We start from the raw sequence: 18,135 nt of genomic DNA, 5'->3' as shown, positions 1-18,135 counted from the left end.
GAGAACAAACTGGTGATTGCCAGAGGGAAAGTTGGTGGGTCAGTGGGTGAAATAGATAAAGGAGATTAAGAGTACTTTATCTTGAAAAGTGCTAGGTAATGTATACAATTGTTCAATCATTATATTGTATACATGATACTAATATAACACTATAAATTATACTTCAATAAAAAAACAATTTTTTAGGGACACCTGGGTGGTGTAGTCAGTTAGACATCTGCTTTTGGCTCAGGTCATGATCCCAGGATGCTGGGATCAAGTCCTACATCAGGCCCCTTTCTCAGTGGGGAGCCTGCTTTCTCCCTCTAACTGCCGCTCCCCCTGCTTGTACACTCCCTCTGGCAAATAAATAAAACCTTTAAAAAAAAAATATATATATATATATGTACTTAAAGTTAATGTATGCATACAGATAAAAAATGAAAATTAGACATCTATGAAAATACCCATATTATTGGGACACCTGGGTGGCTCAGTTGGTTGGACAACTGCCTTCAGCTCAGGTCATGATCTCGGAGTCCCGGGATCGAGTCCCGCATCGGGCTCCCAGCTCCACGGGGAGTCTGCTTCTCTCTGCCCTTCTCACTCATGCTCTCTCTCCCTGTCTCTCTCTCAAATAAATAAATAAAATCTTAAAAAAAAAGAAAATATCCATATTATAGACAAATATAGATAGATATAGATAATATATAATGGATAAGACCATACTTGGTTATCTTTTGATATATATATTTTTTAATGCTACATTGAGATAAAATGATACATAATATTCTGTAAATTTAAAGTGTAACATGTTAATTTGATACATTTTTTTTTACTGTAAAATGATTACCACCATAGAGTTAGCTAACACTCCCATCAAGTCACACAATTACCCTTTTTTAATGATAATTTAATCATTTAATCAGTCTTGGCAAATTTTAAGTATATAATGAAGTATTATTAACTATAACCACTATGATAAACATTAAATCCTCAGAACTTATCTACCTTCCAACTAGAAGTTTGTACTCTTTGACTAACATGTACTCATCTCTCCTACCCTTCCCTCCCAGCACGTTAACTACCATTCTACTCTGTTTCTACAAGTTTGGCTTTTCTAGTTTCATATAGTATTTGTCTTTCTCAGTGTGACTTATTATACTTAGCGTAATGGTTTCAATGTCCATCCATGTTCTTGCAAATGACAGAATTTCTGTCTCTCTTATGGATGAATACTACTCCGGTGTGTATGTGCGTGTTTGTGTGTGTATGTGACATCTTCTTTATTCACTCATCCATTGACAAACATTTAGGTTGCTTCCATATCTTGGCTATTGTGAATAATGCTACACTAAACATGGAAGTGCAAACAGTTTTAATTTTTTTAGGAATCATCCATACGGGATCTACCAATTTACAACCCTATCAACAGTGTATAAGGGTGCATTTTTATACATATCCTTGTTAACACATGTTATCTCTTGTTTTTTTTTTGAGGCTAGTCACTCTAACAAGTGCAAAGCAATATGTCATCGTGGTTTTGCTTTGTTTTTCCCCTGATTAAGAGTGCTGAGTATTTTATCATGAACTTATTGACCATTCATCAGGTTTCTTTGAATAAAAGATTCTATTCAGTTCCTCTGTCCATTTTTTTAATTAGTGAGTTATGTAAGTTCTTTATACATTTTAGATATTAATTAGTCAGATTTTTTAAAATATGAAGCAACAGATCTAAAAGTCATCTTATAAAGTGATAAAAATATTTGCAAAACATCTGATAAAAGGGTTACTATCCAAAATATAGAAGTATTTCCTATAACTCAGTATCAAAGTAAATAACTCAAATAAAACATGGGCAAAGGACTTGAATTTCTCTAAAGAAGAAAACCACAGGTCCAAAATAGTATCATTTAGATCAAATTCCCAAAGCTGGGTTAATACCCAACAGCAGTTTCAACCTCCCCCAGAAATGTGGCCTTAACCAGTCAGTCAAGAGCTTTCTGATCAGCACCAAAGAAGTAATCTGTCATGTGGGCCCTCTCCATAATGCAAAGACAAGGAAATAAACTGCATGGTAAGATTCCTTGTCCTTGGGATGCCTGGGTGGCTCAGTGGGTTAAAGCCTTTGCCTTTGGCTCAGGTCATGATCTCAGGGTCCTGGGATCGAGCCCCACATGGGGTTCTCTGCTTCGCAGGGAGCCTGGTTCCTCCCCTCTCTCTCTCTGCCTGCCTCTCTGCCTACTTGTGATTTCTCTCCCTCTGTCAAATAAATAAAATCTTAAAAGAAAAAAAAAAAAAAGACTCCTTGTCCTCCCCCCAAAAGGAAAGTGATCTTTCTGGGAACAATCCTTTTTTTTTTTTTTTTCTCCTAGTAACTTCCCTGTCCTCCATTTTTCCTAAAACCAAAAACAACCTTTCATTTTTTACAACTCCTTGCAGCATCACTATTGCTAGTTGCATCATTTGACAGAACCAATTAGATATTTAAATTTTCTTAGTCTAATTTTTTTTTTCTTTTTAACAGAGGACACACAAATAACTGCCAGGTATATTAAAGAGTGCACAACATCACTAATCATCAGGAAACTGCAAATGCCAATCAAAACCACAATGAAATATTTCCTTATACCTGTTAGGTATGATAGTTAGCTATCTTTAGCTACTATCAAAAACAAAAGATAAGGGCTAGCAAGAATATGGGGAAATTAGAACTCTTATACACTGTTGGCTGGCATGAAATATAGTACAGAGGTTTGTCAAAAAATTAAAAATAAAACTAGTGATCCAGCAATCCTACTTTTGTGCACATATCCAAAGGAATGAAATCAAGATCTTGAAGAGATATCTGCACTCCCATTTACTGCAGTATTAGTCATAAAAACAAAATATGGAAACAATCTAAGTATCCATTGACAATTGAGTGGATTAAAAAATGTGGTACACACATATAATAAAATATTATTCAGCTTTAAATAAGAAGGAAGTCTATTTTGTGGCCTGAATTAAACCGAGAGGACATTATATTAAGTGACTTAATCCAATCATAAGACAAATACTGCATGATTCCACTTATATGAGATATCTGAAATAGTCAAACTCATAAAAACAGAAAATAAAATGATCACTGTCAGCAGCAGAGGGAGAGGGAAATAGAAAATTATCACTCAGTGGTATAAAGTTTAATTTAGGTAAGATTAATACATTCTAGAGATCTGTTATATAACACACTATAGTTAATAGTATGGTGTTGTGCACTTCATGTAAAGAGGATAAATCTCATTAAGTGTTCTTACCATAATGAAACAAAAACACACACACATACATACACATACACAGAAGAACACGGGGAGGATATGATTTGTATATGGAGGATATATTTGGATATGATTAGTACCTTGATTGTGTTGCTAGTATCGCAAGTGTATGCATATGTGCAACTCATAAAAATTTATGCATTAGATATGTATAATTTTTCACATATCAATTATATACCAACAAAGCTTAAAAATATATATATTTTGGTGAAAATTCCTCAATTTCAAGAATAAAGAGAAAATATTACGAGCTTCCAGAGAGAAAGTATAGTTTACTTATGGGACAAAGGTAATTATCATGTTCAAGCCTCTCACGTGCAACAGGAAGTCAATACAAAGAGCAGCATCTATGTGCTCTGTTGAGAAAAGAATTTTCCTTAAGAACTCTCTGCCCAACCACATAACAATTGTGAAAGAACATACAGGCTAAAGAAAGAATCTTTGCACTTGAGGATATCAAGTGTAAAATTCTTTAGCCTGTCCAATTAGCCATACTAGTAAGTCCATCAAAAGCATTTTTCATTTTTATTATAGTACTTTTGATCTCTAGTAATTCTTTTTTACTTTCTCCTAGAATTTAATCTGTTTTTGCCTATACATTCTTTCTTGCTATCTATCTTACCTATTAGAGTTCTTAGTATATTAGTAATAGCTGTTTTGAATTCCTGTCTGATAATATCAACATCCCTGCCATATCTGAACCTTGTTCTGATCCTTGGTCTGTCTCTTCCAACTGTTTTCAGCCTTTTAGTAGGTTGTGGATTCTCTTCTTCTTCTTCTTCTTCTTTTAAGACTTTATTTATTTATATGACAGAGAGAGAGAGAGATTACAAGTAGGCAGAGAGGCAGGCAGAGAGAGAGGGGGAAGAAGCAGGCTCCCTGCTTGGCAGAGAGCCCGATGAGGGGCTTGATCCCAGGACCCTGAGATCATGACCTGAGCCCAAGACAAAGGCTTAACCCACTTAGCCATCCAGGCACCCTTGAATTTTCTTCTTGATAGCCAGGTGTGATATACTGGGTTAAAGGAACCATTAGTAATGTGGTAGTAAGATGTTGGGACATAAGAAGTGTTCTAAAGCCCTCCCATCTTTTAATGAGAGGACAAAAAAGGACAAAAGTCCTCCCATATTTTAATGAGACTGTGCCTCTGCAGTATGTACTTCACAAGTGCTTTTCAGTCCCTAACTCTTAGGTGGGACAAGATGGCCAAAGTAGATTGGAGTTGTGTATCCTTTCTCCACATGAAAGGCTATAGCCAGTGAGTTGGGTCTTTCCATTTCCCTGGCTTAGTCAGACTCTAATTAAACACATTTGTTAGATTCTAGATAAATTGTTACTTCTGAGAGCAGACTTGACTAAAAATAGAGTTCTCTAGCATATTTAAAATGGTTCCTTTCCCCTCCCCCTCATGGAACCATGGAAACCTAAAAGGATTTTTTTTTCCTGTTACTTAATCTATAATCGGTTGAACTCCTGGTGTTTTTAAACTCACAAAAGTCCTCCTATTACTGGGTCCTCTAAGAATTTTTGACTCTCAGGGCTGTGTACCTTGACCTTCTTGCAGTTCATTAATTAAAGATTAGGTTCTTTTAGCATGGCACTGGTTCCTGCTAAGGTTTCTTCTAGCGGGTTTCTCCAACAGTAAGTTGTGATTTTTTTGTTTGTCTCTTCAATTTTGGAGGCAGCTGTTTGTCTTATGACCTAACTTCATTTCCAGATCTAGTAGCATTGATTTTTCAGTTTGTATAGGTTTTTACTTGCAGTTAGGACAGAGTGGCAACCTTCAAGCTCTTACATACTGAAGCGGAAACCAGATGTCTCTGCATTCTTTTTTTTCTTTTTTAACTTTTTTTTTTTTTTTAATTTCTTTTCAGCGTAACAGAATTCATTGTTTATGTACCACACCCAGTGCTCGATGCAATACATGCCCTCCATAATACCCACCACCTGGCTCCCCCAACCTCTCACCCCCCACCCATTCAAAACCCTCAGGTTGTTTTTCAGAGTCCATAGTCTCTCATGATTTCTCTCCCCTTCCAATTTCCCTCAACTCCCTTCTCCTCTCCATCTCCCTCTGTCCTCCATGTTATTTGTTATGCTCCACAAATAAGTGAAACCATATGATAATTGACTCTTTCTGCTGGACTTATTTCACTAAGCATAATCTCTTCCAGTAACATCCATGTTGATACAAAAGTTGGGTATTCATCCTTTCTGATGGAGGCATAAAAGGAAACACTCAAGAAAACAAAGAGGCAACCCAAAGAATGGGAGAAGATATTTGCAAATGACAGTACAGACAAAAGGTTGATATCCAGATCTATAAAGAAATTCTCAAACTCAACACTCACAAAACAGATAATCATGTCAAAAAATGGGCAGAAAATATGAACAGACACTTCTCCAATGAAGACATACAAATGGCTATCAGACACATGAAAAAATGTTCATCATCCCTAACCATCAGGGAGATTCAAATTAAAATCACATTGAGATACCACCTTACACCAGTTAGAATGGCCACAATTAACAAGACAGGAAACCACGTGTGTTGGAGAGGATGTGGAGAAAGGGGGACCCTCTTACACTGTTGGTGGGAATGCAAGTTGGTGCAGCCACTTTGGAGAACGGAGTGGAGATTCCTTAAGAAATTAAAAATAGAGCTTCCCTATGACCCTGCAATTGCACTACTGGGTATTTACCCCAAAGATACATATGTAGTGAAAAAAAGGGCCATCTGTACCCCAATGTTTATAGCAGCAGTGGCCACGGTTGCAAAACTGTGGAAAGAACCAAGATGCATTTATTTTTAATAGGGCATAATTTTGAAAAAAAACTTCACTGGGGAGTAACAAGATCTTTTATTTTATTTTATTCAGTGATACATAAAAACAGGATTTTGATTTGCTCAACACATATTTCTGAATTACTGAGAAGGGGGAATATTAGTTTCCTATCAGCAGAATATTCCCATTTAAATTCTTATAATAGTATTGTTAAGTTGAACTTTGTATTCTATAATTTCTGTATCTATATTTAATTCATGATCTTTTATATACACTTTGTTTCTATTGATGGTTTTAAATTTCCATCTGTTATGATTTTTAAAATCAAGTAATTTTGCACATTGCAAATAACAGACAAAAACACTGGGAAATCTCAGATGTCACAATTCTAATTTGTTTTTTTTTATTTTTGAAAATGCATTTTTTTGTGAATATCTTGGTAACTGTTCATGTCATGTTCGATTTCCTTTCTGAGCTTAAAGATAAACAATAATTTACTAGCGGTATGCTTTTCAGGCTTAAGAAAATGAATATACTGAAACATGTTGACACAAAAGATGAATTCTCCTCTGCCAGCACTTCTGTCCAGTCTCTAATCTTGGTTTATAATTAATTAGCTGTCAGATCTGCTAAACTTTCATGAAGAGACTACACAGATGTCATGGCAAATTGTTCCTGAAATTAAGATCTGAACTGAGAATGTTCTTTATCCTGACCTTACAATTCTCTTTATTGATTTTGCTGTCATTTTCACCTATTCAGAAAAGAAAGAAATGGAAATGGTGTTTTGTTTCTAAGAAGAAACTTTCATTATAATAAAGGAATAGTTTAGAGTTTATTGCAGAAATTATATATTTTTGTACGTGTGTATAAAACTAGCTATTCAGCACAGAATTGTTCAAGTCACATCAATATAAGACAAAAAGTATACAGTTTAGATATTTAATATTTAAGATGGATTTATAAAATGAAACCGCTGAAAATTCAATTGGAATAAATGAAGCAATATTTTTTCAGCTTTCTGTCACTTTAAATTGTTTTAATATTTTATTTTATTATTTGTTAAAAATTTATTGATTTCATTTGTACAGAGATCAATTTAAATATTAACATTCCTTATGCAAGTTCTAATGCACATTTTGGAGTCATTTGAGAAATAAATGTTCTCAATACACTTGAGTATCTTAAATTAATAAGACTTTATTAATTTTTTGATAATTTAATATAAAATAGATAATATATATTTGATCATACATTCATGTGTATAAATATGTGCCATATTTTTGCTGACTCATCACAATTATAAATTCTTATTCTAATTTTCCCAGTGAACACTATGTAATTAGAATATTCTGGTGGCATTAAAAGTTCCATGTAAATATTTTTAATTTTTAATATATTTCCATTGTATTAATTACAGGTCACAGGTGTGATATTATTAGGACAATAACAGCAAAATATTTGAACACTCAGTGTTTACAAGAGCATTCTAATGTAATGGACCGTTTTAATGCCTTCTTACATAAATACTTGTTCATTTAAGAATTATTTCCTTAAAATAATTTCCCAAAGTGTAGTTGCTGGACATAAATCTTGGATAATACAGAACCTTTATACCACAAAGTGTATGAACTTACCTAAAGAACAGCGAGAAGCTGAGCTCTGTTTCCTCATCTTCTCCCTGCGGGGGTCCTGGAGTTTCTGGAACCCCGTCCCTCTCTCATCCGGGGAACAGGACAGGGCGTCTGGGTGTGTGAATATTGTGAGCATAGGTCGCGGCTCTCACGAGGAGATGAGGGTGGTTGGGCCTGGCCATAGGCCTCGTGGTGAACTTGAGCATACGAGGCTCTGCTGCCCTCGGCCCGCCAGGAGGACTTGTGCAAGCGGCAGTGCTCAGGGGCGGTCTGTGCCCACACACTGCCTCAGCCAGGCCCACTGCCCAGGGCGTTCCGTTCCTCCTGAGAGCACTTTTTGCACGTGGAGGCCCAGGGTCAGCCATTGGCCCTGGAGTGCATACTGCTGCGACCCTCACTAATCTCAGGCACAACCTTGAAGACCTATGGCTCAGACGCCCTGAGGCAGGCAGGACTCCTGAACTTTCTCCGGCCTTAGGATTTCAGTCCCCCAGCGCCTAGTCTGTGGACTGCGTTTCCGGACGTCTTTCCGTGCTTTCCTTTCATACCGGCGTTTCTGTCACCTACATAGTAAACTGCCAGCTCAGGACCAGGTAAGCGTATGCTCCTAGTATATCAAATATACTTAAGAGAAGGATCGTTGATCTTTACTGTATCAATAATTAGGCGGTGTGATGGACATACTTTTAGCATTTTGCTGTTTTCTATCAAAATACTAATCTAGTCGTTTATTTGAACACACCCTATTAAAAGTTTAACATTGAGCTTTCAGTTTGAACCTGGATTTTAATTTCTTTTGTAATTTATCACAGCAGTAGTGATACCTGTAAATGAGATACATATTCTTGCTTTTGACATGAGAAAAAAACAGTAGATAGAGAGGTTTGTTCTCTTTAATAATTTAAGAATAAATTTAATAATAACCTAGGCAGTATATATATCTATATATCTATACACACATATGTAAGGGCCTGCCCCTCCCAGAGGAACTTGCTTGTGGACCCCAGATGTAGGGGTGGGGCAGGCCAGGTGGAGATGTCCAATCGGTGCAGCATGTGTATATCCACTTGGGTGAATTGAGATCCGATGGGCCACCTGTATAGGGGTGGGGCTCAATCAACCGCATAAAGGTTGCTGTGCAAGACTAGCAGGAGAGAGGAGAGCTGTGACGGGAGCAGAAGAGTGGAGGGGAGCAAAGAGTCAGCGGAGTGGAGGAGCTGTAACAGCTCTTAGGAGCGGTCCCACCACCGGTGGTCCCTGCGCCTGCAGCCTCCAGCCGCCTGCGGCCCTGCCTGCGGTGGTCCTGCCTCCAGCGGTCCCGCCTCCGGCGGTCCTGAGCTGCCACCTGTGGCCTCCAGCCGCCTGCAGCCTCCAGCCGCCTGCAGCCCCGCCTGTGGCGGTCCTGCCTCTGGTGGCCCCGAGCAGCCGCCTGCAGCCTTCAGCCCCGTGCAGCTTCCAGCAACCCTGAGCTGCCCAGACACCAGCGGTCCAGCTGTCAGCGATCCTTCCACGCCTGCGGCCCTGAGACTCCAGTGGTCCAGCAGTCCAGTGGTCAACGGTCCCCACGCCTGCAGCCCCTAGACGTCAGTGGTGTCGAGACACCAGCAGTCCAGCACCCCAGTAGTCAGCGGTCCTGACGCCTGCAGCCCCTGGATGCCAGCGGTCCTGAGACGCCAGTGGCCCTGAGATGCCAATGGCCCCTAGCCGCCAGCAGCCTTGCGGCAAAATGCCTCCCCACCCCGAGCCACAAGCAGCCTTGTCCGCAGCGGTGGCTTCCTCTGGGTGGCAGCCTTGTCAGAGTGGTATCGTGGGGAGCAGAGTCTATGTCATCCGGGTTGTCCTCCTTGTCATCATCTCTGTCATCGTTGCCTCTTTGACGTTGGGAGTGGCCTCGTCCGGGAAGCGGTCTTGTCCAGAATGGCCTCTTCTTGGGAGCGGCCCTGTCTGGGGAGCAACCTCATGGAGTGGCCTCATCTTGGGAGTGGCCTCTTCTTGGGAGTGGCTCCGATCAGGGAGCGGCCTCATCTGCGGAGCAGCCTCATCTAGAGCAGCCTTCTTGGGAGTGACCTTGTCGGGATCATCGTCCTCACCTTTTTGTAAGAGATAGCTCTGACCGGTCAGTTTGATTCTTGATGCTTGGCGAGAAATAAAGTTTTGTTTGACCTTCGCTTTGTATCAGTCTCGTTCCTTTGATCACGGACCCTAACAGCATATATAGGCAGAAACATATATATCTGTGGGTGTATGTATTTTTAAAAACTGTGGCTAACCAAAATTCCAACTATTCCTCTGTTCATTAGCATTGTATTGTTATGCTTTACATTTAACCAATCTTTTCCAGTGCACTTTTGATAATGGTCCAATCCTCAAAGGAAAATGTTGCTTTTTGTATCTGTTTATTTTATCCAAATATTTTGTCAGCTATTTATGTTCACTTAAATGTTGCTTCAGTAGTTGTTCTATACCTTATTACATTGGACAGAAGGCCTAAAAATCTATTAAGTTTTTAAGATAATAGAGACACACTTTTCTCATTCTAAAAGGAATATTAAATATGGCACGGTCTTTTTATCATTTAATGGATTTTTATTAATGTGTATCTTTTTTAAGATTTATTTATTTATGAGAGAGAGAGAGCACACAGGAATGGGAGGGACACAGCGAGAGAGAGAGAGTGCGCACACTCTCAGCTGAGCATGAAGCCCAATGCAGGGCTGGATCTCATGAGCCTAAGATCATGACCTGAGCAGAAATCAAGGGTGGGGTTGCTTAACTGTGCCACCCAGGTGCTCCTAATGTGTATCTTTATAGGGTTTTAAAAATAAAGAAATTGAGGGGCACCTGGGTGGCTCAGTGGGTTAAAGCCTCTGCCTTCAGTTCAGGTTATGGTCTCAGGGTTCTGGAATCGAGCCCCACATCGGGCTCTCTGCTCCTCGGAGAGCCTGCTTCCTCCTCTCTCTCTGCCTGCCTCTCTGCCTACTTGTAGTCTCTGTCAAATAAATAAATAAAATCTTAAAAAAAATAAGGAAATTGAAACATGAAATGTCTCTTCAGCATCATTGCTCTTACAAATAGTAAGAAAGTACTGTGAAATATTCGTATTTCATTGGATGACTGTATAATTTTAGTATACCATAGAGAAATCTTACATAGTGTCTACTGTATATAACACATTACATATAATGTAACACAAAACTGAAAAAGCAAATTTAGAGGTTTTTTCTGATTCATAGTTAAGCAGTAACTTCCTTAGAAAATTTAATGCAAAATTTGTATTTACAATGGAATAATATAAAATACACTAAGACTAATGGGAGTATAGTGCATGACAGATTTTCACTTTTATTGAACAGTATAAATGAAATTATGTATATATTCAGTTTGGGAATTTTGAGTTCAGTACTTAGGTTAAATTTAGTGAGCAACTCTTCTTTTTTCTTTCCTTCAAAAAGATTTGATTTACAGGAAAGCCTTTTTATAAGCAAAGGTTTGATTGAGATACTAGATAGTGTCACCTGGATGGCTCTGTGGGTGGAGTGCGCAACTCTTGATCTCGGGGATCTTGAGTTCCAGCCCCAGGTTGGATGGAAATATTACTTAAGAAAATAGATAACATAGATAAAGTGGTTCTTTCTAGGATAGACATAAAAATACTGCTGTGTTCATCAATATGTTGTCTTTGCTTTGGTTTCAGTGATGTTTCAGTGACTCTCATTATTTGACCATATATTCCAAATCATCAAAAATTAAGCTCTACAATATAACATTTTATTTTTTCTATGCATGCTGAGAATGACGTTATGACTTTTTTTCTCTCCTTCTTTCACAGTCTTAAAATTGCTTAAGAGCAATTTTTGGGGCATCTGGGTGGCTCAGTCTGTTAAACATCTGACTTTGGCTCCAGTAATAATCTTGGGGTACTTCAATCAAACCCCATTTTGGGTTCACCACCCAATGGGGAGTCTTTCTTCCTCTTTCCCTCTCTTTCTGTCCCTCCCCCCACTTGTCCTCTCTCTGTCTCTCTCTCAAATGAATAAACAAAATAAAATAAAATACAAAATAAAAAAATACAGAATTGTTAACTTAATTCATTTGTTGTTTTTAAGTAAACTAAATTTTTGCATTTTTTTGCTCTTCTAATCTAAGTAACTTAAACTTACTGTCTTTCATAAAAATAAAACTATTATCTAGCACACATAATTTATGAATTCATTAAGTGACACTAAATGATACACTTAAAGATCTCAGAGTTAAACCAGTTAAAATTTCATGTTTGAGATTTGATTTCCTGGGTTACTAGCTAAGGTTTATATCAGAAAAAAAGGAGGATACTGTACTGCTGTAATAATTTCTAAAATATCTGTGAATTCTCTATTAATGATAATATTTATTTTTCTATGGTATTTCTAATTTTATATTTAAAGATAATAAATGAGGTATAATATAAAATGTATGAATGAGTCATCAAACTTTCCAAATATGTCATCCAGAAAGTAAACTGTAATAAAGTTGTCAATTAAATAGTAGAATTTTAAAAAGTTTAAATGTTATGCCACTTGACATTTTCATATTGTATGCATTGTGAAATGATCACATAAATCAAGATAATTAATATATCTACCCTATCCACATAGTTTCTGTTTTCTTTTTGTTTCTTTATTTTGTGGTGAGAAGACTTAATATTATTAAGATGTACCCTCACAGCATATTTCAAGTATATAATACGATATTGTTAGCTGTAGGCACCAAGGCCATACATTAGATCTCAAAAATTGATTCATCTTGTGTAACAGATACTTTATATACTTTGATCAAAATCAGCCCATTTTCCCCTTTCCCCAACCCCTGGCAACCACCATGCTATTCTTTGATTCTATTACTTACTACTATTTTAGATTTCAATAAGGTATAAGTGAACTCATGCAATATTTGTCTCTCTTATTTTACTTAGTATAATGTCCTCCAAGTTCACCTGTGTTGTTACAAATGATATTATTCCCTTCCTTTTGAAGCCTAATAATATCCCATATATTATAATAATTTTATGTGTTATATATAACTTAATATGTAAGATATAATATAACCCATAAGGTCTATACAATGAGATACAATAGAATAAATTTACTATATAAAGAATATTCCATATATACATATCTATATCACATTTTCTTTATTCATTTATCTGTTGATGGACATTTGGGTTGTTTCCATACCTTGGCTAGTATGGAATAATGCTGCAGTGAAAATTAGAGTACAGATACCTCCTCAAGATCCTGATTTCAGTCCCCATGGATAAATATCCAGAAATGGGATGGTGTTTCTATTTTTCTTTTTTTTTCAGGAACTTCCATACTGTTTCAGATATTCCATACTGAATATCTTTTTATGTACTTGCTGGCCATTTGTGTGTCTTTAGAGAGAGTCTATTCAGGTATTTTGCCCCTTTTTAACGGGGTTCTTATTTTTTTTTAATTATTTCTGTGTTAGAATTCTTTACGTATTTAAATAGTAATCTCTTATCAAACACATGGTTTAATGGTTTATAAATATTTTCTTCCATCCCATAGGTTGCTATTTTATTTCATTTACTGTTTCTTTGCTGTCAGAAGTTTTTCATTTGCTGTAGTCCCACTTTTCTATTTTCCATTTCTTGTCTGTGCTTTTAGAGTCACATCCATGCTATCATTGCCAAGGCTAATGTCATGGAACTTTTCCCCCCTCTGTTTTCTTCTAGCAGTTTCCAGATTGTTTGATGTTAAAATATGTTATTAAATATTGGACAGTAAGGGAACCTACTAAGGGTTGGAATAATTCCAACAGTAAAGTCAAAATAGCTTGAGTTGGTTTTCTGTACTTATAGGGATGATACATTACCTTTCTCTTGATAGAGTGGCAATAGCAATTCTTCTAGAGTATTAAGAATATATTAGAGCTTTTTCAAGGACTCTATGGATAGGTCATTTCTTAGTTTTCTTTTATGCTTCTTGATCACCCTATTGTTTTCCCTAATTGGTATTGCTTTCTCATGTAGCTGCAAAGGTAAACCTCTGCCAGTGATTGCCGTTGATAAATGCTCTCAGGATGGATCTTTTCCATCAGAGGTAACTCTGAGATCAAATAATGATAAGCCCAGTGAATGGAGTTCTTCCAGAAAGTTTTAAGACTGGTCACAGAGTGACAGTACTCTGGAGATGAGGTTTTTGGGGCACTCCAAACCATCATCACCACTCCAGTGTGTGCTGCTGATTATATACTACTGTGTACTTGGAGAGAGGATGGTTAGGAGATAGGGCATGTTCTAATACCACCAACCTAGGTGGTCTGAGAATCAGCAGCTTTTTGTGGTTAAATCATTCTTGGATTGTTACAAGCTTTGATAAATTTTCAGGTTTCTAAATAAGTTAATTTTTACAAATTTTCCCTGTGTTCTTGCTTTGGTGAAAGAGCAGATTTTCAGAAGTTTTTACTGTCCCATTCCAAAAGTGCTTCTCTGTTGATTATATTTGGATATATTTAAGGTGTTTAAGAAGAGTTGAAAGTACTGAATTCACTTTAATGTCTCATATTTTAGCAGAGAGAAAATCATGAGGAGTTAATTTACCTAGTTATTTTTTCTTTTACATAAAACAATTATGGACATATGATTCCAAGATAGGTCTTAAGAAGTTTGACATAGCAAACTTGATAATCTCATCATATTAGGGTTAGACTCAATTTGTTTGTTTTGTGGTGAAGAGAAATTTTTAGAAGTTATAATGCTCTTAACTTATTTATAGAATGAAAACAAATCCAAGCAGCCACTTACTTATTCATTTCAGCTGAAAATTCTCTGACAGTTTTATTAGACTTTAAAACTCCTGAAGGAAAACAATAGATATATAATGAATGCATAAATATTCAAATAACCCCTTGTAAACCCATGAAATATTGGTGTAATTTAAATATCCAAAGCATGAACATTCCTTATATAGTGCAATGATAACAGAAATATCATTACAATTACATGACATTTTTTTTCTTAGAAAACACACTACTCCTAAAATTTTCTCTTTGTGGTATATTTTAATTTTCTTGGTTGTAACCTGGATTCAGTATTAACATAATTATGGAAAATCCAGAATATCAAATAATAAATGAACAAATACTTGATATAACATTAATAATACAATGTACATTATTATGAAATAAAGCAGCCTATGAGATGTATTTTGGAAGATTTCTTTTTCCCCTTAGTTCTAGAATCTGTCAATAATTATCTAATCTAAAGAAAGTTGATTTGTTCTGCTCTGCTCACATTAGGTATGGATATGACCTCATGTGCCTCAGTCCTTTCCCCTTTCTGCATACATTTCTCAAGAAACTTTCAGTTTCCCAAATCACTGACTCTCATGGACAGTTTCCCCCAAAACAGTGTAATGCAATCTTGAAAAACATCACAAATGCTACAAACATACATGATATTATATGTTTAGTTATTTATCATCAGCCTTATTCCGCATTTCTTATTAGTGATAGCAACATTCTTAAAAATGTCCTAGTTTGGTTGGCTTTTTCATTCCCATAATTATTTTGAAATGGAAATGCATTAGTAGTACAGAATTCTTTTTTTTTTTTTTTTAAAGATTTTATTTATTTATTTATTTGACAGAGAGAAATCACAAGTAGATGGAGAGGCAGGCAGAGAGAGAGAGAGAGGGAAGCAGGCTCCCTGCCGAGCAGAGAGCCCGATGCGGGACTCGATCCCAGGACTCTGAGATCATGACCTGAGCCGAAGGCAGCGGCTTAACCCACTGAGCCACCCAGGCGCCCCCAGAATTCTTTTTTCTTAAATAATGAATAATTTTTCAGCAAACGAAGAGAAATACATGGCATAGTATGAATTGACATTTTTTTTAAATTTATTTTATGCATTTAAAATAATTGTTCTAATATAAATAAATAATGCTGAAAATGTTTTATATGCTATTTGATTTATCATTGATATAGCTTGGGATATATATTTCTATTCAGTTTTGGGCACTTAAACCATATACATAGAAACAGAAAAATATATATAGTATTTCAAAAATGGTTGAAATATTATAAATATGTGTGTGTGTGTGTGTGTATGCATGTATATATATATATATATATATTTCCTTGCTAATCTTATGCTGAAGCAAAACAGGTTATTAGCATTTTCTTTTTATATATTTTTAATTGTGTAAAGTAATGCATTAAAAAATGCTTGGTGACCTTTGAAACAATATATTCTGATTAACTCATTCCCTGTGTTTACACTAGCATTCAGGGAATGAACTGAATGGCTACTCAATCAAGACACAGAATATTGAAAAGGTCACTGATGTACGGTGGATACAGTCACCTCATAAAGCTTTTTATCTTAGAGGTATTTTCTTCATAAAATAGGCTGTAAATTGGCAGTACAAAATTTCAAGTCAGACATTTCCCAATGTTAAATAGTTAAAAAACACTGTAAGACAAACATTGTAATGAAGAAGTGAACACAGCGTGCCTGGGTGGCTCAGTTGGTTAAGCAACTTTCTTCATCTCAGGTCATGATACTCAAGTCCGGCATCAGGCTCCCTGCTGGGCAGGGAGTCTGCTTTTTCCTCTCTCTCTCTCATCCTCCCTCTCTCTCTCTCAAGTAAGTAAATAAAATCTTAAAAAAAAAAGAAGTGAACATATTTAATATCCTATTTAGACAACATACTCTCAGATTTATTTCTAACTTGGAATATGTTTTCTAATTTACATATACAATTAAAATCGCATCAGTCATGAAATCACTTTACATACAGATCATACTAATTCAACATAATTTAAAGTAAAATAGTCTTGCTCTGTGCTTGGAATAAAGATAAATTGGTCTTCCGCTGGTCCATGTTGCCCTGTCCAATCTTCAAAAATATAAAAAGCTTTGAAAAATTGTATTTTTCCATGGTTTATTTAGTGATTAAATATAATTTCATCTGAGAAGATTTTTTTAATTTATTCTTTTAGGGTGAATAATAATAACTTTTGATATAGATAAATTAATGTGTTTAATTATGGGTAGCTCTCTTAGATTCTGTGGGGAGGGTTCCATAATAGATGATGTATGTGTATACTAAGTTTTTCAGATCAAAAAATTCAGAATTCCAAGTTTTCTCTTGATCTCAGTGTTTTAGATTGACTTCTAAACAGATAATGTAACTTTAAAAAGAAAAAAAGATCTTAGGGGTACCTGGGTGGCTCAGTCATTAAGCATCTGCCTTTGGCTCAGGTCATGATCCCAGGGTCCTGGGATTGAGCTCCACATCAGGTTCCCTGCTCAGCAGGAAGTCTGCTTCTCCCTCTCCCACTTCCTCTGCTTATATTCCCTCTCTCACTGTCTCCTAACCTCTCTGTCAAATAAATAAATAAAATCTTAAAAAAAAAAAAAAAAAAAAAAAAAGATTTGATTTGAGAGAGAAGGTAGGAGTAGTAGAAGGACCAGGGGGAGAGAATCTCAAGCAGACTCAGTGCTGAGCATGGAACCCAACACAGGGCTCTATCCCAGGACCCTGAAATTATGACCTGAGCTAAAATCAAGAGTTGGACGTTGAACTGAGTCACCCAGGTGCCCCAGTGGTGTAACGTTTTAAATAATGTTTACAACAGAAGTTTAGAGAAAAGTTGAAAATCCATTCAGAAAGTTTTTAACAGTTAAGAATTCTCTATTGAAGGCTGCATTTGTACACTAATTAGTAGTTTTACAAGTGACATTCTGTGGTTATTGGAGATAAAATTGGTTTTAACAGTCAGGAATTTTATTAAATTTACTTCCTCAATGTTGTCTGTTACTCATTGCAGAGTATTGCCTTCTTTCATTCAATAATTGTCTTGGAAAGATGCAGAGAACACATTTTCTATTTATGTTATATCTGTAATCTCACCAAAAATCATTTTACTATTCTGAACAAGGTACTAATTCACTAGGGTTAGGTTTGCATTTTTCTTTATTAAAATAGTTTTTATTAATTTTCCCAAGTGGTGCTATGTATTTTGATAAAGTGATTATATTTTCTGGTATATGCTATCATTAACGGTTTCCCCAATTCTTCACATGTGTTTTTTATTTTGTCAGAAAAATTATATATACAATTTGATGAGCTGTGACTGTATTAAGTCATATAGCCATAGCTTAAGCATTATATAGCTAATTTCCATGAACTCCCAAATTTCTCTTTCACCTCTTTGCAGTCAGCTCTTCCTCTTGCTTCATGACTCATGGCAAATACTGATCTGCTTTTTGTTACTATAGCTTGCATTTTGTATCATTTCTTTTTTTAATCATTTCATTGAGGTATAATTAACAGATAAAAACCTGTACATATTTGATATTTGCAACTCAGTGAGTTTGGTGTTAAGTATATACCTCTGAAACCATCATATCCA

The sequence above is a fragment of the Mustela putorius genome, unplaced genomic scaffold (assembly GCF_011764305.1).
Source record: "Mustela putorius furo isolate JIRA1106 unplaced genomic scaffold, ASM1176430v1.1 tig00003898_pilon_pilon_pilon, whole genome shotgun sequence".
In the NCBI taxonomy this organism is placed as follows: Eukaryota; Metazoa; Chordata; class Mammalia; order Carnivora; family Mustelidae; genus Mustela; species Mustela putorius.
This window is presented reverse-complemented; position numbering follows the sequence as displayed.